General features: G+C 38.0%; 1 protein-coding gene across 2 annotated transcripts in view; it reads right to left on the bottom strand.

Annotated features, from left to right (window-relative positions):
• Positions 1 to 25602, bottom strand: part of LOC310633943 (PALM2-AKAP2 fusion protein-like) — a 73044-nt gene that overhangs the window by 30116 nt on the left and 17326 nt on the right. The gene's annotated exons all lie outside the window — the stretch shown is intronic.

Here is a 25602-nt window from a genome sequence, read left to right as displayed (position 1 = left end):
TCTGGAAATGTTAAGGTTGGTTAGAAATTTTGAGGGATGTCATTCCAACCCATACAGAGGATACCGAGGTTCAGAAATGTTGGTGTCAAACATCTCCAGTGGAACAGACAATATACATCTCCACATCAATACACATATCTCCCAAACAGAGACTATGCACACGTTATTTTTTCCCTTCTTTCTGTAATTCAAAACTAGCTTGCACTGTGGAACAAGGAAGACATTTGTCAAGGAACATAAATCTTAAAAACTGTTTAATGTGGTTTTCATTGCTTCAGTTTCATGTTAAATCACCGATGTTAAAATTTAAATTTCTAAGATAAGCTCTAGTGACTGATACGCTGCTCTTTTTTAAAGGGTTTTTATTCTTTCCAATCCATAGGAATGCTGGAAAAAAGTTATGCACAAGTCAGTGGTATTCTTTGTGGATCTGAGAAGTAACTTTCAAAAAAAACTGAACAGAGTGAGACTAGTTCTGCTGGGGGAGAGAAATCAGCGAAAGAAAGTTTGAGTCTGAAAACGGGGCAGATCAGGCCAGTAGTTGCAAAGACAAGGATTCTGGAACATTTCCCCCAATGTATTCCAATGGGAGCAGGAATGGTTTGAAATGCTGCTCATCACTCTATTCTTTCTATTCCTCTCCTTACTCGCATGACCCAGAGAGAAGCTGCTGTTAAAAATGCTGGATAGAATTTCAGAAAGCACGCTCTGCACTTTTCCCCTATCTGCTAGGACCCCCAAACCAAGAAAGACACATGGTAATACTTCCAAGTAGATTTCTTTTTTTATTCCACACCTACAGACATAATCTTGCCAAGCTGAAGCACTCTACTACCTACATCACGCATATACTCTGAGACCTATTATGGTGGGACTGTCTCCATCGTCTTTCTCTTACAAAAGCTAGTGCACCTGAGATGCCTTTTGTTCCCCTGGAATGCGCCCCGATTCCCTCTGGCAAATTCGGCCCACAGCATTCCACCACACTCCCTTCTCCCAGAACGGTAGGTAGCTTCTGCCTTTTAAGATCAATCATCAACAATAAAGGAACAAGCAAGTCAAGAAAAATACTTTGAAATAAACCCCTTGGTTTCAAGAAGATATTTAAGGAGAGTAAGATATTCAGGGTACTTTCTTGGTTTAGAGCAGGAACCATTTGTTTCCTTACAGTACATAAATAACTGCGGGGCAGATTCCATGCTCCTCTCATTGTTACCCTAACATCTGCTAGCCTCTCCTGAAGTGCAACGTTTTCTTGATCCCAGACCAATTCTTTCAACAGTATTTTGTTTTCGATTTTGCATTTCTGACTGAATGTATGTTGTCAACAAATTAAAGGAATTAGGCCTTGTGGTAAAGGAACTCCTCTTCAATCACCAGCTGATTAGAGCTTTGATCTGCTTCTTTATGAGGGACTAGCGGTTTACTTGAAATAATTTTCTTTAAAGTTTTTGACTGGACTACAACGAAAATAATTACAAAAATTTCTATAGCTCATTAAATATATCAAATACCAATTGACTAATATAATAGATATTTATTACTAGATATGGCAATTTTTACAGGGACGCGGTGGCTCAGTGGGTTAGGACGCTGAGCTTGTCGATCAGAAGGTCGGCAGTTTGGCGGGTTGAATCCCGAGTGCCGCGTAACAGAGTGAGCGCCTGTTACTCGTCCCAGCTTCTGCCAACCTAGCAGTTCGAAAGCACGTAAAAATGCAAGTAGACAAATAGGGACCACTACGGTGGGAAGGTAACAGCATTCCGTGCGCCTTTGGCGTCTAGTCATGCCGGCCACATGACCACGGAGACGTCCTCGGACAAGCGCTGGCTCTTCGGCTTTGAAACGGAAATGAGCACCGGCCCCTAGAGTTGGAAATGACTAGCACACATGTGTGGGGGAACCTTTACCTTTACGGCAATTTTAAATTAAAAAATAAGCCTATAAAATGTTTTCTTGATGCTGTTTTACAGAAGAAGTATTTATTTTTGTTCATTAACTCAGTTACAGTTCCTTCGATTGCTTCTACAGAGCATGAAGCAAAGTTTCAAAGCTTCCTGCTTCTAAATGTTAGCATTTGGGATTTGAAAGTATAACTCTTAACAGCTAATTCAGTATTTGTGGTATAAATCTGCAAGCCTCTGCCATTTAAATAATATTTACAATATTAAACTCCACATCTCTGCCACCAAGCAATTGCATATCATGGGGAATACAAGTTCATATTCTTAAAAGATGTGTACATATTTCTGATATACAATGGCAGCATTTAAACATATGTAATACTCCTCTTAGTACCCGTGATAACATTTCCTGGGTATGTAGCATTGCAGACAAACTTGCTTTCATGTAAACATTCACAGTTCTGACATATCTGCAGAGATCCTGAAACACCAATTCAGTCTCCAGGCAATACAATGCCTTCAGGCTATTGTTTATGCAGAGTTAAATATTGTACCAATTTAAGACAAGAACAGACAAACTGCAAGCTGCGGGAGGGAGTAACAGGTGGAATATATCACTGCAAAAGTTCATGGAGAGCATCTGACAATTGTTTGATTATAGAGTTACTGTCTAAAATTACTCTCTACGTTTCTTTTCAAATATCTTTCTGTTTGATATAGTTTCATAAAAATGAGTTCCGCTTTTGTTCACATATACTTTATTTTAATTTCAAAAATATTTATTGTGCAAGTTAAAACATAAAAAACCAATAGTATAATATAGCTATGGCTTCAGGAAATCCACGAACAGCTAGACTCCAGAATCCATTAACTAATACACTACATGGACTGATCACTCACCACGTACAAGAGGAGAAGCAGTTGAAAAAATTAGACAAAGAAATATTAGGCACACATTATTAATTGGCTCACTGATGTATGTCAATCATCTCACAAAATCTGTTTCCTGTTGTAAGTAAACATATCTAATGACAGTTATTATATTTTATTCAGCACTAATGCTTGCATTAAAAAAAAGCCTTAACACGTTCATTTTCCACGTAAGCCAAGCCATTATAGTTTCCAGGAACTCTATATCAGACATGTCAAACACAAGGCCCGGGGGCCAGATCCGGCCCGCGAAGTGGTTTCATGCGGCCCACGAAGCCATCCTGGAAACAGTGAGGGAACGGCCCCCACTGCCTTGGCCCTGGCCCAGAGACCCTCCTTCTGCCAGAGACCCTCAGATCTGCCCCACTCCTGCCCAGGCCCCCATAGGCCCCCTTGATGCCAACGATGTAGAGCTGGCCATGCCCACCCAGTAGGCCATACACACTCTAGCCACGCCCACCCAGTACACCACGCCCACCCTGGCCACACCCACCCGGCCCCCTGAGGGCAACCGCAATGCTGATGCGGCCCTCAATGAAATTGAGTTTGACACCCCTGCTCTATATCATTTGAATTATATCAGAGGAGACAAGGCATAATGAACAAAGAAAGTTAAGGTTAATTAGCATTTTGTGCTAAATATAGTTTACAATCCCCCTTCAAAATTTGCCGTCAAGTAATGGATGAAGACTGGGTTGGCAATTCTCAGAAAATAAAAATTTCAGAAAATTGGGCTGTTTTACCCAGATGACTTATGGAAACACATAATGAGATTAAGCAATCTAAAAAGTTAATGGCAATTGTCAAAGTAATTCTTAACATTATTTTAAAGTGGGTCACAATGCTGCTCTGCCAATGTCTGGTTTACGGGAAAACTTATTATAGGTCATACATACTTAGGTGATGATTAATTCAGAAGAAGATGGAAGGAAGGAATTTTTATATAAAAGATTGGAGAAAGATGCTGGATAATTCTATAATATAGTCTCCCTCTCCTCTACTTGTATCCAACCCAAAATGTTACTGGAATCCAAACATAGGCTTGCATATTGGGAGACCATAATATCTAAAGAAACTATGAGCCCATATAATGCTCTGTATTTAATTTTTGCTCTCAAAATTATTAATTTCTAAAACTTATTTTCAGTAGTGTAGACTCTCCTGAAGGCAGGCAAAACAGGGCATTTCCTAAGCACAGAGAAAATACAATCATAGTTTCCTATTAAAGAATAGCAGATGTTGCTATCTATCCTTGTTTACTGAAATGATTGGTTTCATTTGCTTATTAAAATCTGATGTCAGTTTTTTCACGATTTCTATGTTTAGCACACAAAAGGCAAAGGTTTCAAAAGTAATGATGTAAGCCCCGATCAAAAAAATTACAAATAGCACGCTCATGACATAACTGTCTCACGTATATTTCCAATTACCTACAATCAGGGCATGCAATATGACATTATATAACTGCTGAAATGCATGCCATTATTAGCATTATAAGAGTCCTTGTAATTAAACACGTGTTTACACAAGATGTACCACAGGGTGTAGGACCAGATGATTTCTGAAATCCCTTCTAACTCTTCTGTGCCATGACCATATGAAATCACCTCAGGTGATTTATGTTATTTTATTAAACCTGTAGGTTGCCAAATAACTCAAAAGTCCCAACAGCATAAAATACAAATTCAACCAAACATCTATAGTAATAAAAATAAAATAATATAAATTTAACTCACAACCAAAAGAAAAATAGCTGATAAAGTTTAAATCAGCAATAACAGTAAGAGAACACAACAGAATAGTGATGGCGAATAATCATGTCCTCAAAGTGTTCTGGAAAATACACCCCTTAACAAGTTTTCAAAAGGCCACCACCTAGCCTCATTTTAAACATCAGTAAAATAAGAGTGTCACGGTTCTAAACTTATGGACCCAAACAAATCAGAACTCCGAGGCTTGAAGTTTCCTCAAAGAATATGTTTATTGCATACATAATATTGGCATGGTCAAAAGTGAAACCAACTCTAAACTCCCCCCCCACAAGGAATTCAATGTAACTAAGTGTAACACTTCCCTCCCCCTAGAATGCTATTGATTACACTACCCAATGTGGGCAATTGGCAAGCTCCATGACACTTCTTCTCTCCACCTTCTAGCACCTGTGGGAATGACCTTGGTTCCCACGGAAGCACTCTGTGTTTAGTCTAGCAATCCTTTAGGTTTCTTTCCCTTCTTCCTCCCCACCTGTGTGGTAACTGAGAACAATCAAGATGGCTTCAGCCACGTTCGTTTCAGAAGTTGACAAAGAGTATATCTATTGTGAGTGAAAAGAAACATCTTGGTCTCAGAAATTACTCTGTCAAAGAACTTACATGTGACCTGTGGGATTACCACTTTTCTTTTTGACTTTTTTTTTTAAAAAATGGTACAACTCATTTCAGGATTCTTTCTGGATATCACCATCGTTTTCAATTTGTTTTGTCAATGTGGGTGAAGGGCTTAGTGCTGCTGTTGATAAATCAGAATAACAGAAGTCAATAACAAAGTCAGTAAAAATAACAAAGTCAGAATATGTTACAACTGTCTTTAAATCTTAACTTGTGTTATTCAGTCCAACATAAATGGGGATCATTCGGATGACAGAAACCAGTTCATAAAGGGGAAACTAAATTTTCTTCTTGCAAATGATGCTGCAATAGGATGCTGGCAATATGCTTAGTGAGACAGTTTTTTTAAGTGAATTTGCCCCATTTTATGACCTTCCTTGCCACTTTTGTTAAGTGAATCACTGCAATTGTTAAGGAAGTTGTTAGGTGAATCTGGCTTCCCTGTTGATTTTGCTTGTCAGAAGGTTGCAAAAGGTGATCACATGATCTCAGGATACTGCAACCGTCATAAATATGAACCAGTTGTCAAACATCCAAATTTTGATCATGTGACCATGGGGATGCTGCAACGGTCATATGTGTGAAAAATGGTCATAAGTCACTTTTTTAGTGACATTGTAACTTCAGTCACTAAATGAACTGTTGTAAGTCAAGGACTACTTGTATGACACACCATGCAAGATCAAGTAGCATTATAAACTGTGGGTGACTGACAATGCTTTCTCACTATATAGCTTTAATAAGAAAGTATTCCTTCCATCCTTGGGTGGGCAAAATGAATGAAAAGAATTCTAATGAAAAAGGCGTTCCCTTCTTCTGCCTAAGCCATTCCTTTCTTTTCCTATAAACACTCATGGATTTTACCACTTCCGGTTGAAATAAGCTACTAGTGAAGCTCTATACACATATTTGCAATATGAGGTTATTTAACTGATCTACATCTTTTCATTAACGTTGCTTCAGATAGAAAAGACAAGGACACAATAACAACCCAAAATACAACTCTTTCAAAAGCCTGATAATTTGAAAACCACATTAATAACAATAACAGAATGGTTGCTGGAATTGGGTGTGTCTAGTCCAGGGGTAGGCAACCTCGGCTCTTTTATGACTGGTAGACTTCAACTCCCAGAATTCCTGAGTCAGCTGACTCAGGAATTCTGGGAGTTGAAGTCCATGAGTTATAAAAGAGCCGAGGTTGCCTACCCCTGGTCTAGTCTAACGAACAGAAGGGTGAGGGGTGACATGATAGCAGTGTTCCAATATCTGAGGGGCTTCCACAAAGAAGAGGGAGTCAAGCTATTCTCCAAAGCGCCTGAAGGCAGGACAAGAAGCAACGGATGGAAACTAGTCAAGGAGAGAAGCAACCTAGAACTAAGGAGAAACTTCTTGACAGAACAATTGATCAGTGGAACAACCTGCCTCCAGAAGTGGTGAATGCTCCAACACTGGAAGTTTTTAAGAAGAGACTGGACAGCCATTTGCCTGAAATGGTATAGGGTTTCCTGCCTGAGCAGGGGGTTGGACTAGATGACCTCCAAGGTCCTTTCTAACTCTATTATTGTTATTGTTAACATTATTTGAAATCAGGATATATTTTTTTTACTCCAAATGCACAACTGCAAAGTCACCAGCATAGGAAAACAAAGAAAGACTGGATGATTTTAATTAGATACAAACCACTTCTGCAAAATAATACACAAATGCAATGTTATTCTAGTTAAAACAATTAGGTTAGACAATTACGTTACTCTTCAGTCCTATACACAGATACGTGCTGCTTAAGCACAGTTAGAAATGTTCGTATCCAGACAATGGTAATACAAAACTCAAGGTAACTGTTGCTTATGAATAAAAACACTAAAAGACAAAAGAAGAGACTTATTGCATTTAACTTATTAAGTCAACAGCTGGTTAGAAGGGAGACTGTTTTAAACAATACAGTACAAAAAGGCAACAAAGTGTGGGAAAACGTATAAAGAGATGAATGTGAAAATTAAGCAGCCTACCTCACACAAGGAATTTCAAACAAATATAGATGCATTTGTTTTATGTAATTGGAAAAGGCAGAAAAAGCCACATGATTCTATAGTTAATCTGAAGCATATTGTGCTGCATTGCAGCAAAAGAACAAGGTCCTTGTAAGATGTTCAGGAACAGATCTGTAACCATTTAGGGGATAAACATTTTTTTTAAAAAAAAACACTATGGCCTATATTGTGCTGATGTGGAGTATTTTCTTCACTCATGACATGCCACTTATTGCTATTTTGAGGAAGCTCAGGGGGAAATTCTGTAAGTGGTTAAACTGAAAAAAAAAAAAACATTGACGTTTCCACACACTAAGCTAAATTTGCAACGGAGAAGACACAAATTCTACAAAACTCCAACACCCTGTTTTTGATTTTAATAATTCCTTGAAGCAGGAAAAGAAAGAGTTCACCTTATTTCTCATTTAATCTTCGAGGCAGAGGTATCCCTTTCCCCCCCCCCCTACAAAAGCTTCTTTTTTTCCAGCCCATCAAAATCAAATTCCTTCCCTGCCTCCTTACGGGACTGTGATGTCAGTAAGCTGGTTTATCAAAAGGGCACAAGAGCAAATGAGCAGAAGCTTTCTCCCCACTCTCAACCCATTCATACAATGGGGACAATAAATGTCAGCTACTTCTATAGTGTTGCACAGTGGGAATGTTTAGCTTGAACCACTGTGACACTGCCATTATTTTATGCGTCTCATGGGGGGGACACCGCTGCTGCTGTGTGAAGCAAAGTAACCTTTCCGCTTGTAACCAAAGCTCAAAAAAGTAACCATAGTGCTAAAAAGCTTAAACGTTAAGGCTTGAAAGGACAAAGCTGCAAGATCAATGATGCCCACACATACTCTTCTAGGCTTATTCTATGCTTTTGAGTGGAATGACATTAATCCACATAACTTTAAAATATGTAAAATTATATCCAGAACTCAGTATGGTGCTTTTTAACACACCAATCCTTCATTAGAGTAGTTTGTAAATTGTGAAATGACACCCTTGTCATATGTGATTAATGAATAATCTCCAGATGACTATTTACACTAAAATAAAATTTACACTAAAACAAAACAAAAAAAGAAAATCCTTCTTTCATATTACTTAAGAATACTTATGTATTATGTATTATTATTATTATTATTATTATTATTAATAATAATAATATTATTAGTGCAGGTTCGAGTCCCACCAGGCTCAAGGTTGACTCAGCCTTCCATCCTTCCGAGGTAGGTAAAATGAGGACCCAGATTGTTGGGGGCAATTAAGCTGACTTTGTAATAATGCCGCTTGAGGGGTGTGTGTGAAAGCCCTAATAAGCAGGCATATACATAGAATGAAGGCTACTGCTAAGCTTGTAAGCCGCCCTGAGTCTTCGGAGAAGGGCGGGATATAAATGGAATTAAAATAAAAAAATAAAAAAAATATTACTTAAGTTTTTTTATGATTACTCCTACAATTGAATACATCTTTTAAAAAAAGGATTGAAATGCAGAGTTAACTTAATTTTATATTTGCTTTTCCTTTTCCATATTGCCATGACTGACTTTCTGACTGTATTAACGGTTTTGTTGAGTATCTATATGTCCTAAATAATGACAAGGGGACATTTTGCGAACAAAACTTAAAGCACTAAATTACTGGGTGTAATTTTCATGCCCTACATAATCATTATTACTTGTCTATTAATGTTAAATTAACATAAAAATCAAAAACGTTCATTTAGAGCAAATGAGAGTTCCTCCCACCAAAATGTTAATTGCTACAATGACCGTGGGAGGGAGCAGAGAGCTGTCTATTCACTACAACTCTTCCACAAGTAATTCATTTATTTCTGCTATCCAGTTTTCTGCCTTCTCTTCTCTTTTCCTTCAGAGCTGAGCTTCATTGCTGCTCTTTTGTCCCATGTATAGAGGGGCAATCTACATACATGTATTATATTTTACATTGTTTTAAGATTCTTTGCAATGATTGCATTATCAAAGCAATCCCCATACAATTTAATTCCACTTTCTCAACCTAGTGCCCTCCAAGATTGTTGGACTATCATAAACCTCAGAACCCTGCAGCTTTCTGCCTCTGGGTGTTGTCTTAATGAGTGGACTTGTAATGCCCATCAGGGGCACTCATCAAGCTGAAGTTTGGTGTAAACATACTAATTTACATTGCTTCTGGGTTCTTAATTTATAGATCAACATTCCCTAGCTTAGTTGCCTCATGGTCTCCTGAGGCAGTTGATGACAACACCACAATCACATCTGAAAGGAATGGTCATAAAGCCATCTCATGGATTCCTATGGGCTGGTTTTGTCAAACAAAACAAAACAACAACCCACAAGTAAATGGCAGACTTTGGCAAAATCATCATAAAACACACATGTAATTGTGGGACGCTACAAATGAGGTCAGTTGCTGAGCACTAAAAGTGCAGTCATGTGACCTCAGAGGGGAAGAACTTTGTCAGAGCTTTGAATCTGGATTGTAAGTAACTCCGTCAGATTTTTGAATGGCTGGTAAGCAACCAGTAGTAAATTGAGGACAACCTGTAGAATCTTGAGACTTCTACTTCCACTGAAGGACATCATTGTTGGATTGTGCTTAGGATATTAGTTGGTTTTAATCTGGCCCTGTTCTTAAGTAACCATGCCCTTTTCATCTCTATTATTATAATGGTTTTCTACAAAATTGTCTTGAAGACAATATGGAAGTTGCAGGTGGCACACCCCACTTGCTGACAGTACTACTTAGTTTAATAGAGTAACAGTCACCTTCTAAGTGCTACAATGGTTGCTGGTAGGCTTCAGGACCCAAATCAAGGTACTAGCAGTTACCTAGCAGTTATCAAGCTTTTAGTAGCTGATTCAGCTGTCAACAAGATTCTCACAGAGTTTCCTTTAACCAGATCTTCTGAAAGAGAGTGGGATATGATTACAGTAATTCTGTAATGGGTTATTTTCCCTTCAGAATCCAATTTATCTTTTGCTACTAACAGCGTTTCTGTAAACTGGTGAGCTGGCTGTTCTTTTCCCAGGCTAGTGGAATTTGCAGATGCCTGTTGTTTCCCCAAATATCTCCTAAACATCAGGCTGAGAGTTCCCTTTGTATAGAAAACAAGCTGTGACCCTTAACAGCTTTCTGTAGGTCAGCTGAAGAGCTAATTTATAAGGTGGTAGGAAGAGAGACCTGCCTCTCTCCAGTGCAATGTGGGAAAACTTTGCATGCATTAGTAGTGTCTCTGCTTTATCATCCAATAATCAGTATCTTTAAATAAGCACTGAAAAGACAAGGAAAAAGCTTGTTGTCATCTGTAAAAATATATTTCTTCTAATATATGTCTTTTCAGCGTTTAGGAGACATTGGGAGACAAATCATGGTCAAAGCAGAAATCTTGAAGCACTTAGGAAAAATAAAGGTAAAAAGCATTTTCAATTGTTTTTAATTGTGTTCCATAAAGATAGAGAGCTATTAGGATGATTAACCTCTGGAAACTTATAAAACTGTTATCAGCTGGAGAGACTGTCCTCAAAACTATGTTTCATATATAACACCACACAGGAGAGAGATTTCTATGCCGATGCTCAATTTAGGGATCTTTTGCACAGAAACATCGAGGTCAGACTAAAATGGTTGTTTGGTGCAAAACAAATCTGTCCGCTTTATTGCCTTTTGAACTGTACTCTTCAGTTTTTATTGTATTTTAAGATAATATTCTTTTGTACACAATTCTGCTGTCACTGGATATAGGACAGTTAATTTTCTTTTAACCAATTTGGTTGCTGCTGCTGCTGAATGTAATTATTACATAGACACATAGATTCTTTTGTTTGCCCTCTAGTATTTGCACAGGTGACTATAAATTGTGAAATCTACTGTGTATATAGTTAATATATTTATCAGCCATAAATTATATGCTTCTAAAATTTATAGCTGATTAATACATTGACCAGAAATTTTGAAACATTTGAACTCTTTGCTACAGACACTGACATTTTATTTAATGCTCAGCTATTAATACGATCTGATGGAATTAAATTCCCACTTCAGAGAATTCCAGGTAACAAGCCTACTGCAAGGAAAAGAGATCTCACAGATCCAAATAATCCCTTGCTTTATATATTTAACTATTATGTTCTACTTTAAAAAAGAGAGAACCATCCGTCCAGATATAGTTATTCAAAAGAGTAACTCATTGCTCCTTTCAAGAAGATACTTAAAGAAAACTAAAAGCCAGACAATGATGGCATTTGGTATTTCCCTTACTATATTAATTATATGAATAGAGACACACATAACTGATTTTCTGGATATATTCTGCACATTCATGTTTATTAATAGGCTGAAATTCATTCATCAAGCAGCTTAGAGACAAATGGGTGTGTGTGTGTGTGTGTGTGTGTGTGTGTGTGTGTGTGATTTAGTAATCTTGTAAGGTACTGTATCTTGAATTCAGTGAACTTTCACAATACATTAAACACACAAGTAGTCCCCAGGTTAAGAATAACATCCATTTCTATGTGTGTTTATCTCTGATTTGTCTGATAAGCCAGAACAGATTGGTTAGTCAAATGTTTGTCTTAGTATATAGCATTAATTTCACTTTCCTGTGCATTTTAATAGGCAGAATCCTTCAGCTTATACAGTAGCACTTGGCAAAGCATGCTCTTCCTATTTATTTATTTATTTATTTTATTTCCATTTATATCCCGCCCTTCTCCGAAGACTCAGGGCGGCTTACAAGCTTAGCCGTAGCCTTCATTCTATGTATATGCCTGCTTATTAGGGCTTTCACACATACCCCCAAGCGGCATTATTACAAAGTCAGCTTAATTGCCCCCAACAATCTGGGTCCTCATTTTACGTACCTCGGAAGGATGGAAGGCTGAGTCAACCTTGAGCCTGGTGGGACTCGAACCTGCACTAATTGCAGGCAGCTGGTGTTACTTAAGGAGGCATTAGCCCACGGCTCCACCAAGGCTCTTTCCCTTCCCCCCAACCCCCGACTTGCAGAATGCTTCTTCTCTTTGGCCCTGTTTGTTTTTTTGCATCCCATTCCATAATCCATACTGCTGTTTGGCCTCTGCGTCCTCTTCATTCTATTAAAATCAACCAGCTATAAGAGGTTCCCTTCTCTTTGATTACTTCAGACTGGAGTTTGGCTGCAGTAGGAGGAAACGAAGAACATGGATGTGTTAGCCACGAAGAGCACCACTAGGAAAAAAAATGGGGATGCGGTTAAGCGCCAATATGTGAAGTTCAAGAATGGTGTAGATCTTCAAATGGGTGTCCAGTAACAGTTGCAGGGCAGAGAACATGGTTTTGAATAATGGAATAGGAAATCACATTAAGATATAAGCCACGGTTATAATCCCAAAAAGCTGGGTTTATTTAATATGATAACCTAAAAACAACAATATCTTTGTTTAGTGCAGTGGGTTATATCCAATATCTCCCTCAAGATAGCCTAAGAATTAAAATGGTGGCTCAGAAGACTTTTTTTTTACAAGATCCACCCTTCAGCCAGCATCTGCATAGAGCTATCTCCATTGTTTCCTCATCCAAAACAGTGTTTTAAAGAAGAAGCAGACCAAGAAATTGATAAAGTAATGAATTAAATGGCTGTGTCCTTCCTTTTAGAAAGCTAAAAGAAAAAGAAAAAGAGCAGGGAGTTGTATATGAGCCAACAGATGAGATGACGGATGCAAAATAAACATGGGGAAAATATATTAAGATGAAGTATCAGGATGAATAATATTCTGGGGAGAATTTGATTTTCAACTATATTCAAGCTATGTATCCATTTGGAAGAGAATAGATTTATCAAAAGAATGGAAGAATGAATCAGCTAAATAAAGAAAATGAATAATGGATGAATGGTATATATGCACTTGCTTATGTGTGTAGATCAATGGATGAGTTTATAAAGATAAATACACGGATGGCGCTGAGATATATATATATATATATATATATATATATATATATATATATATATATATATATATATATATATATATATATATATATATATATAAGAAAAAGAGAAGAATGTGGCTATAATAAGGGAGAAAAGTGACTCTGGACCTGCTCAGTGCTGGCACTGGTCCTGTTTATCACCAATTCCAGCCTTGCTCACTATTGGTATGTTGTTCACAAAAGATTAAGAGAGCGTGCTTCTTTTGGGAGAACAAGCTTTTGGCCCTTGTGAACCAGACAGAACTTTGAATAGGTTGGTGCAGATTGAATGGGGTGAAGTTATATAAAGCAGAGGAGGAGCTAGATTCTCAGTGGCCATGGTAGAATAAAATAACTTTGTTCCAGATAAGTGAAAATGCATTCCTAGGAATAACTTAATAAACTTGAGGATGCAGTTAATCTGATGCTTAGCTCTCAATTGCAATGTGCAAGTGTCCAATATTCAGATATGCTGCTACACAATTCCTCCCCTCGTTTTTTTTCCCATTTCTTTTGAAATTGAAAGGAACAATTTCACATCTACGTATTTTCAAATTTAAAATAAGTATGACTGCAATTATTTTACTTAGTTTATTTTCATTTATTTTATGTATTTAATTTATATTTATTCATTTTTATTTTATATCTAATATATCTAATATAGATGCATATATAAAAAATTCTTTCCATCGAACTAACTTTTTGAAACACCTACCCACAAAAGTTACATGTCAACATTTCAAATTAAGTTTAAAAAAACAAACAAACAAGATTAAGAGAAAATTAACATCTTACCCTTAAATCTCGTTCCATTGACAGTGACAGACAGAGAATCTGCCATGGTGTTGTGTATCTAAACATCTTTGGCAATTTTACCAGGTATAACAAATGATGAAAGGCATACAAAATCTCTGCTTTGTAGACGAACATTCACTGGGAATACTAATCATGGGATAATTTTTGAAGTTGTGTTTCTCTACAGCCTCTTGTGCCTTAGTTACAAGCAAGAGTAACAAGCATCACATTTACACTCAGAGGCACTGAATAAATAATTCACTAAGAGGCTTTTTTCTGGGATGAGCTTAGCTCAAATTCAATTACTGAAAAATAGGATGACAACCTCTCACACTCCAATTTCCTGATGCTGTGGTTTTGATGGTGCACAGTATGGCTAGTTTCAGTGTTGCAATAAACCATCATTTGTGCAGCAAATGTCTGACTTGCATATTTGTCTTTCTCTCTACCCTTCTGGTAAAGCTTTAAGGAAATAAATTTCCATTGTATTTTATAAATTTAGCCAAGTTAACTGAATCAACTGTGATCTGTCTGCCCAGTTTTCATGCATTAAACAGTTTCCTTCAACAAACTTTAATAAAGGATTCAATGATTCTAGTCTTTGCACAAAATAGTAAAATTTATAAGATGGTATACATCTCTAGTTAAGAAAACCAAGATCATGGCATCTGGCCCTCTCAATTCCTGGCAAATAGATTTTCCTGGGCTCCAAGATCACCGCAGACAGGGACTGCAGCCAAGTAATTAAAAGACGCTTGCTCCTGGGGAGGAAAGCCATGGCAAATCTAGACAGCACGCTAAAAAGCAGAGACATCACCCTGCCAACAAAAGTGTGTATAGTCAAGGCTATGGTCTTCCCAGTTGCAATGTATGGCAGTGAAAGTTGGACCATAAGAAAGGCTGAGCGCCAAAGAATTGAGGCCTTTGAACTATGGTGCTGGAGAAGACTCCTGCGAGTCCCTTGGACTGCAAGGCGATCAAACCGGTCAGTCCTAGAGGAGATCAACCCTGACTGCTCTTTAGAAGGCCAGATCCTGAAGTTGAAACTCAAATACTTTGGCCACCTAATGAGAAGGAAGGACTCACTGGAGAAGAGCCTAATGCTGGGAAAGATTGAGGGCAATAGAAGAAGGGGACGACAGAGAATGAGGTGGCTGGATGGAGTCACTGAAGCAGGAGGCGTGAGCTTAAGTGGACTCCAGAAGATGGTAGAGGACAGGAAGGCCTGGAGGAACGTTGTCCATGGGGTCGCAATGGGTCAGACACAACTTCACAGCTAACAACAACATACATCTCTAGATAATAAAAACTAGAAGATAAACCTTGGTAGTAGCAATGTAGGAAAAAGAGGCAGCATAATCTAAGAAGGAAGAGCTTATTGGAACACCCAAACTTGAGTTTCTTTATTTGGCATTTGGTTTCTTTATTTATTTTTTTAAAAATTACTGAGGTTAAAAGCAATCTTCAGGAAGCAATATAAAATGCTTTTTAAAAATCTAATTTACATTCATTTATTCCCAGGGAGCATACAGACATAAAAATTATTATCACTGGTGATCTCAAGCTCCCTTCTCTGAAGAATCTTTACAAATTAATCTCCCCAGCTGTCTTCCCACCAATTTAACTGAACTACGGAGTACCCACTATGATTACTCTTCAAATATTTATTAAAGGACTTATTAAATAGGATATATGTATGCAGCAACAATAGCGTTCATGGAGCTTCATATTAATCCTAGTTAATACTAAATCAGAGGAAACGCTTGATCAGATGAAGGAGGAAATTAAATATTTAGAGGAGGAAATTACTGTAGACTCCAAGAAAAGGAACTCTCTGATGTTTCCTCTGGACTAAAGACAGAAAATCTAAAAAGCAACAACCGCTTCACTGCATGCGGGAAGAAAAAGTTCTGTGTTCTAGTCTAGCAGCACAAGACTCCATGTGGAAGATTTACTTTATTGATTCTGCTCAAGCAATCTCAGGAGTGGGTTGAGACCATGAAGAATTAGTGCCCCAAAACCTTATATAAATAAGCCCATACGCATGTATTTATAATTATTTTATACCACCATCCTTTCAGTGCTACAGGTAAGACTGGACCTTAGGCCTAAAGTCCAAGAATCTGCAGCATATGAAGGCTCAGAGGTGACCATACAAAATGACAAACAATGGGAAGCAGCAACAAGGCTCAATATTAACATTTGGGCTGGAAAAAAAAGTCATCAGTTCCATTCTCTATGAGAGTAGCTATGTGATCATATTCATTTTTGGCAAGTAAATCAAGTAATGACCCACTTAGTACTCCCTCTGAACATCAGAGTGCAAAAATATAATTCAATCAGTGCTCTATCCTCCTAATTGTAACAATTTTTGATCCTATCCAATGTACGTAGTTAGGCAGAGGTTAATAAGATCTACAAATCTTCATGTGTTTGATTAAGTTGGGTGTGCTGTCGAGCAATGTTGTCACAGATTCTTTAGCTAATTTTGGCTCTATGAAAATATTTCAAAGATTTTCTTTGAAAACTGAAGATGATCGGAAATTTAGTATAAAGATTAAAGTCAGGTTGCCTGTGAAATTTGCTGGACAACTATGAGTTTAGGTAGCTGAAAATCAGCTAAGACTTAGAATTCCTGGGAACAGGGAGACATCTGTCCTCAAAGCTCACTGATTCTGGAAGTTTAAATCACAACTTGTAAACTTTGCAGTCAGAACTGCATAAAAACAAGATCAATGGCTGCGTAAGAACTACAACATGGGAGCAGTCTGAACCTGGGATCAACAAATAGTTGTTTAGAGGGGCCCCAAAGAATAAACAGATATATTCCTAGGAATACCAGATCCTTTGTTCTTGATGGCTGGATCTGGTGTGGTTTAGAAAACAAAGCACCATTTCCCCAACTCTAGCGGGCGGTGCTTATCTCTGTTTAATAACCATGGGAGCCAGCATTGTCCAAAGATACTTCTGTGGTCATATGAACAGCATGGCTATACGCCGAGGCGCATGGGACTCTGTTACCCTCCCACCATAGTGGTATCTATTTATCTACTTGCACCTGCATGCTTTCAAACTGCTAGTAGGCAGGGGCAGGAGCTGAAGCAAGAATGGGAACTCACCCCATCACATCATATTTAGGTTTTACACTGCCAGCCTTCCAGTTGACAAGCCCAGAGTCTTAACTGCTAGGCAACCAAAATAATTACATCTAAAACTAGCCATGTAGCTGAGATTCTACAGTTTAGGGGACTGGAAAAACACAATAGGGCAGAACATAAGTTACCTGTACAGCTTTATATACACATATACATACATATACATATACATATAGATACATACATACACACACACACACACATATATTTCAGAAATAACTCACTCAGAATTCAATGGTTATTGTTCCCAACCATCTTTGCACTCTAAACCTTCTGTGAACAGGAATGTTTGGTCACAATAGAAAGTACCTGAACTGGATAAATTTCCTGAACTGTGCCAAAAGTAAACAAGCAGTATTATTATTTATATCCTGCCCTTCAAGAAGATTTTCCCAGAGCAACTTTACAATAAAAATAGAAGTACAGTAATAGAAGAAAAATAAAGTGTACAATAAAACCATCACTAAAAATAACACTTAGCATAGTTCTGGCAAAAGCCAGAACTATACTTTTGCTCGGCAGTCAAACCAATGATGGAATAACCCAGAAAGCTTCCTTAAATATATTGTGAAGGACCTAAATAGTTCCTGATATAATTCCTAATACTGTATTGCAAGCACAAATGCCACACATATATAATTCTTGTTCAGCCTTGCTTAAAAACAGCTGTGGGGCTCACAGCAAATTCATGTGGTGCTTGTTTGCCCCATGCTTTTTTAAATGTGTACCAAGTATCAGCTGCAATAACAAAATATGAATTTGTTTTTCCAAAGATGATTTTGTAAAGAAATAATTTCATAAGCTAGCAACCATTCGTTTAAGAGTCAGAGAAGATATGGTTTTAAGCTTAAAGAATACATTAATTTGTGCACCTGCCACCTTTTACAGAATTTTTGCATGAATGGCAAAATGCTGCAATTATATTTTTCCTTCATGAGTTCTACGAGTACATGGCTGCAACGTCAACTTAAAATTACTAGACCCATGGTGGCAAACCTATGGCACAGGTGCCATGCAGAGCCCTATCTGCGGGCACGCACGCCATCCTAGGCCTTCAACTGGGTTTTATAAAACCTTTTTGCTTTAGGCCTCCACCGCCATGTACAAAAAAAAAGGTTCAATCAATCAATCAATTTCAACTTCTCGCGGGAAAAAAAAGTTCTCACAAAGTTGGAATTGATTGATTGAATTTTTTAGTCCCACCCAGTCTGCCGTTACCACGGCAGCCATGCCCACCCAATGGGCCACGTCCACCCAATTGGCCACACCCACCCAAAGGGCCACACCCACCCGGCACCCGATGATACAAAAGTGGGTTTTGGGTTGCAGTTTGGGCATTCGGTCTCTAAAAGGTTCGCCATCACTGTACTAGACAATAGCAACCTCACGGATTAGAAACATACTGATTACAGCAAAGGTACAAAGCTGTTTGTCTCTCCCTTTTAAAAGTTGCCAGAACACTGTCCAAAGATACAACAGTTTACATTATGGGTCACCCATTTATGCTTTAATGATATGAAGTGGAAGCTTAGATAGCACTAATGATAGGAAAAATACTTTGATTTGGTTTCTGCAAGCTTTGCTGTGCATGGAATGAAAAGTCTAAGTACTTTCCATTTTTGTTATTCATAAGTTGGGACTACATTCTCCCCAAATTTCTGGCAAACAAACCAACATATAACAAGACAATGACAAGCTCAACATTTCAAAGGTGCTTAGAAAACTGGGTTCAGTTGATCTAATTACCTAATCTAGTCTAATTGCCTACCAAATAATTACTGAATTATAAACTCAATGAGTGCAAATATAAAAGCTGATTTGCCATTTTCTCAGTTCATTTGAAAGTTCTGTTCCCAAAGGCAGTCTTATGACACTGTACAAATTTCTATTATGTGGTTTAATGTCCCTCATCACTCCTAGTACAGACTTAGAAGCTTTTTTTTTATGTACCTGAAAGTTCATAAGTTTATCCCGTCTTCTATCTTATTAATCATAGTTAGGTTAGGTTATTATATGAGCACTGAGGTTAAAGAATTGATAAAACAGTTTCCAATTCAGATGCCAAATTGGGTTATATAGACAAATCGTAGCTAATATGGTTCAAACGTAACTATATTCATATGACCAAATCTTGATTTGATGAATAGAAAAATGAAGAAATATACATCTTCATACAGTTAACTTCTTTCTCCTCAACTTCACAAAAGCCATGAGATTAACCAAATCCTCCTGTTGTATGTCTCATTATGAAAAACTGCAAATAATGATTGGGAATAAATTAGAATGTAAAAAAGGAGGAGGAAAGATAAGACTTCAAATAGTGGCTCTTCTGACCTTTACCTATATCATCACAAGACAAACAATTTAGAAATGCAGAAGCAGTCATAAAGAAACTATATACCAATTTATACTGTTCCATATGGTCTGAATATAAAATTGTTTATAAGACATTCCTAAACTATTCCTGTTTATATTCATAATTTGCTACTACATGAGAAGCAAGTATTTTTAATTTAACTGGAAATAAGCAATGTTACACAATGCTAAATTCATGAAAATATATACCGGTAGTTAGTGTTTTGTTCTGAAAGAAAATTCACAGGATTCTAACAAGCAATACAGTACATCAGTGGTGTCAAACTGGCCTGCGGGCCGAATGCGTCACGCCAAAACCACGCCTACCCCATTGCTGGCAATGGGGAAAACGTCACAATATGTCACAACACGTCACGTGACATTGCGAGTTTGACACCCCTGTAGTACATGACTGTATCAATCCATTTAGACTTCTTTACAAGAAGCCTTAACCATCCATATAATTGACTCTACCCATTCCTATGTCTAATTTTTAAAATATAATTATCTTAAAACTATTAGAACAGACTTAATTTAAACATAGTTCGAATTCATTTATATCCTGCTTTCAAAAAAAATTCCAAGCATAAATGAAATTACAATAAAAAACACAAAGGCCAAGAAAAGCTAAACTTTATATAGAAAAAAAATGGTAAAGGTAAAGGTTCCCCTGCACATGCGTGCTAGTTGTTTCCAACTCTAGGGGGCGGTGCTCATCTCCGTTTCAAAGCTGAAAAGCCAGCGCTTGTCCGAGGACGTCTCTGTGGTCATGTGGCCGGCATGACTAGACGCCAAAGGCGCACGGAACGCTGTTACCTTCCCACTGTAGTGGTCCCTATTTTTCTACTTGCATTTTTACGTGCTTTCGAACTGCTAGGTTGGCAGAAGCTGGGACGAGTAACAGGCTCTCGCTCTGTTACGCGGCACTCGGGATTCGACCCGCCAAACTGCCGACCTTCTGATCGACAAGCTCAGCGTCCTAACCCACCGCGTCCCTTTTAGAAAAAAAAAAGAGATTTCTATAAATACTAATTAGAACTTTTGAGGCACATGAGCGTCCAGCCTTGTTTTAAGAAAAAGAGGAAAGGAAGGGCAATTTGCCAAACAATCCTCAAAACAGCTGTGCACAAGGGTAGCTCTTTCAACTTCATTTCTCTGAAGGAATGTATGAAGTCATACAGAACAAGACCTTATCAACAACTGGATAGTTCACTAAGGCAGAGCCTTTCCTTTTCCACTTCCTGCCTTAAGCTGCAAACAACTGATGTTAAAAGGGAAAATGCACATTTTTATTACTTATAATTCACATGATGTTTACTTGCAATGCCTTTTTAAATAAGAATGAAACAAATCTTTTAATTTAGAAAACAGGATGTGAGCAAGCCGAGTTCATCTTAGGTTTGATATAAAAACTGGTGCCTGAGAGAATTTATTAACATTCTAGGAGATTGAATTTTTAGGAATTTCTTTTCCATCTCTTAAAATTCCTCCCCCCAACAAAATAATACACTTTCAAAACTACTTTTAATTTTTATACCTATTAGACCACCAATATTAAAGCTAAATTCGCTTCAAAAACGCATACTTTTAAAAACTTTTTCTAGGATGTTTTTTCTCATGTTGCAGTATTATAACATTTCCCCCCCCTTGCTAAACACCAAACAAACCACCTTTATCTTTGCATTGGGTGAGCCACCATATATAAGGTGGTTTCAGCTTTAAAATTTGAGAATCTTCTCATACATACCGGTAGTTATGAAACTTTTTACCTGACCAATAGTTAACTATTGGAATTGTCTGAGCCTTCATCAATTCATTTCCTTTTGTTTATAAGTATCAGACCAGTCTTTATTACAACTGGACAGTTCCAGTACCTCAGGAAAACTTGCATTAAAACCATAGCAAGTATGAACAATCTTTAAATACAGGAATTCTGCAATGATAGCGGAATGCAATCAAGGTACGAAAGTGCTGAAATAAAAAATAATGATCTAGGATACTGGATGAAGCATTTTTAAAAATACTCAGCAAATTACTATGACTTGCAGCAAGTTGCAGCATCTAGCCAACATGACATGTCAAAAAGTTAAGTAGATCGGTTAGTTTTTGGATTGGAGACCTGAGAATCCTAAGATTACAGGCTAAGCTGAGCAGTAAAAGCAAACCCAGAAAAAGGCAATAGCAGATCACTACTATATTGTTGCTAAAAGGACTGCACAAGAGCTATCTATATAGTCACAAGATGAGTTTAATTCAAGGGAATTTTACCCCTATTTATCATTATGAAAACAGGAGCAACCATTTCAAACTACACTAGCTCAAGTAACACAGATAATTATCATTTATGGTCCAACATGGTCTACAGAACATCATTCACAGTAACATTTAAGGAAAGGGTGGAAGAGTCAGCATCAGAAAAAGGAAAGAAGGCGAGGCTGTCAGAATACAAGCTAACTTGAGGGCTAATCCACATGGAGCCCCATTTTCATCTGTCCTGTTTGCCATCGTTCACTCCCTAGAGACTAAAATGGACAATGTGAAATTTGAGCGGGCCCCGAACAAGGAGTATATATCGGAGGTGGTGACCCTTTGAGAGCTGTATGCAACGAAATTTCATTTTGATGTATGCCGATTGGTGTACATTCAAAGTGACAATAAAGTTATCATCATCATTTTCACTGTATATTTGCTCCCTGTAATAGACAATAGATTCCAGTCCCAGAGCTAAAGGGAATGAGTTCCGCGGATCAGTTTCATCATACTGAAGCTGCGATCACCCCATTGCCGCCAATGCAAAAAGAGTCGCGATATGTCGCGAGACACCACGTGACGTGGCGAGTTCGACACCCGTGGATTATAAGAAGCAGAGTACTCACAATGCGGATGACCCCCAAGGCAATGGGAAATTACAGTATATAAAGACAGGCTTCCAATGTTCTAGCTATGAATGAACCAGAGAGTTGGAAACCTTTTGAGCGCAATGCTCATTGTGTCTTTATCCCAGCAGAGCTAAAACATAGTTTTATTATCAGTATCTGCAGACCAGTCATTGTGAATGAAAACAAAGAGGAAAAGAACCTGTTGGGCTCCTTAGAAAAAAACAAAGAGATGTACTACGTCCATTTTCCTTTTAGGATCAAAGCAAAGAAGTGGCTCTCTTCAGAATATACTGGGGGGGGGAAAGGGGGGGTCCTTGGTGCTCTCCGAGCTTGTTTTCATTACTTAACTAGGTAACTTCATCAGTGCTGGAGAAAAGTATAATATGAAGAAGCCTATTAAAAGCATTCAGCGATGCACAACACATTTTTCCCCAGTTTGTAATTTAACTTTTGTGAACCAGTATTTTTGGTACTCTACTTCCCTCTCCCCAGTCTTATCTTTATAAAAAATGTTTTAAAGAGCAGCAATAACCTTGGCGGAGCAGTGGGCTAATGCCTCCTTAAGTAACACCAGCTGCCTGCAATTAGTGCAGGTTCGCATCCCACCAGGCTCAAGGTTGACTCAGCCTTCCATCCTTCCGAGGTAGGTAAAATGAGGACCCAGATTGTTGGGGGCAATTAAGCTGACTTTGTAATAATGCCGCTTGGGGTGTGTGTGAAAGCCCTAATAAGCAGGCATATACATAGAATGAAGGCTACTGCTAAGCTTGTAAGCCGCCCTGAGTCTTCGGAGAAGGGCGGGATATAAATGGAATTAAAATTAAAAAAATAAATAAATTACTGCAGTCTGTATACGAGGCCTGGGGGAAAAGGATTCAACAGGATAAAAACTTGGAATATCTATGGATTATTTCTACAGCCATCAAACTATTGCCTAAGAACTGGTGTCCCCAGGCCAAATTGTACCTTCAGTGGATTCCTTGGCTTCCAGATTGATAAAGAAACAAAAACAAAATTAAAAAAACCCAAATGCAGGTGCAGTAAGACTGAAACCAGACAGAGAAAAAAAGAACTTTTGGAATCTTAGCCTTTAGTTCAAAATAGCCAACCAGGAAGGCCAGCTGCTGACCAGGAAAACAACAAATTGTTTTCACTGCTAACCCAAGATTTATGCAAATGTGCTGGAAGCAAAAAATGGCCTTGAACAGAGTAGCAGCTCTCATCTATCATTCTGCTTTATAGAGATTTACCTTAATACAGTATGGGAACCGTATTCTTGTAACTATTATCTGACCTTACACACAATGGGGTTTAAACCTTATTTAAAACCAGGGCTTTTTTTGTTATAGAACGCTCAGAACGGAGTTCCGGCACCTTTTTTGGATGGAACCTTGTAGGGTAGGCAAGGTGGGTTGTATGACATATGTGAGTTCTGGCACCTTTTTCTTTTACAAAAAAAGCACTAGATATATGCAGGGCTTTTTTTCTCATAGAACGCTCAGAACGGAGTTCCGGTACCTTTTTTGGATGGAACCTTGTAGGGTAGGCAAGGTGGGTTGTATGACATGTGTGAGTTCCGGCACCTTTTTTTTTTAAACAAGCACTGTTTAAAACTAAACATTGTACATAGAATATGAAGAGGCATGTAGTGTTTACGCACTACGTGAGTAGAAATAGCAGTATTTAAGAATCTTTTTTTTCTACCAAACTAAATTAGTATGTCTGTATGAAAGAAACATCTGAAGAAGACCACCGTGCCTGAAATCTCTGTACAGAACTAAGTCATTAAACTCTGGATCACTAACATTATTTCTCACATCCTAGATGTGTCCTTTGGGAAATCCTCCATCTGAACCTTGTTAAACTTGTTGAGCTCACAGATTTTCTTCATGTGAAATTTATGTTAGCAAAAGTCACTCTTTTCTGGAACCTAAACAGGATGCACGAAAGACATAAACCCAGACCTTTAACACAGTTAAAGTTTTGACACTGTTATAGCAACATTCCACTAGCAAACCAAAGACAAGAAAAATTGTAAGTTTATACTAAGAACTCATTTTTCAGCCATGCCGTAACAAGGAACATGTATTATGATTGTAGATGGGGGTTTTGTTTTGCCAAAGAATATTATCTTTACATTTAAAAACATCAATTGTTAAAAAAGAATTGTAAGATATTGATTTTTTTTAAAAAAAAACTACAGTTTCCATGCTAAGAGACAAACAGCTGCTAGTGCTTCAGCTTTAGGCAGAAGAATGCAAGAAAGGCAGATAGATTACCCTTGTCCAATTCATCTTCAGCGTGGCCCATTGAGACAGAGTGACACCATTTCTTACCATTTGTCTTTCAGGCATAATAACCTAGCACTAATAAATGAATGATTAAACACCAGCTTGTGCTACTGTGTGACCTGGATACAGTTACCAGTTTTTATCTGTTCAACTAAATATCTGCAGCCCACTTTTTTAAAGCACCAAGCAGCGGTGCAGGGAAAAAAGAGAAGGGCAATTCTGTTCATTCGTTTTCAGACTTCCAGACTAACTAAAACTTAAACCAGATCTAGACCCTATAATGCATATAAAACATGATCAGGGAGAGTCCCCTATGTTTCTCTTAGCACACTTAAAATACAGGTATTTTTACACTTTTATCATCTCCATCATTGTAAAAGCTAAAAAGGTACATTTCATAATGTTCACAGAAATTGTCATAGGACTATTGGGAAATCTTTTGACTATAGTACTCTTAGTTCATGAGCAGGTAATTTATTTTACCTTACCTCTTTAAAGGTTCACTTATATCACAGCAGCTACATACAATATGCTATCTTGCAGATATGCTGCTGGACTTCCAGCATCCACAGCCACTTGAAGAATGGCATTTCAGTATTTCTGGATGCTACAATGTGTTTCTAACAAGCACTTCATCAGAACCAAGTGGTAAAATTTTCCCAGTGCTTCAGCCCGTAGCAAACAAACCTTGCAAGCACTAATAACAAAGGGGAGGGGTTGGTGCCTCTGAGTCAGTGGCTTGACTGGACAAGTCCCTGCAATTTCCCTGCAAAATTTTTTGTAAGTGGTTTGCCATTGCCTCCTTCTTAGGGTTGAGAGAGGGCGATTGGCCCAAGATCAGCCCAGTTGGCTTTGGGCCTAAGGCAGGAATAGAATTCATGGTCTTCCAATTTCTAACCTGATCCCTTAGTCACTACACCAGGCTGG

Source organism: Vipera ursinii (genome assembly GCF_947247035.1).
Source record: "Vipera ursinii genome assembly, chromosome: 2".
In the NCBI taxonomy this organism is placed as follows: domain Eukaryota; kingdom Metazoa; phylum Chordata; class Lepidosauria; order Squamata; family Viperidae; genus Vipera; species Vipera ursinii.
This window is presented reverse-complemented; position numbering and strand designations above follow the sequence as displayed.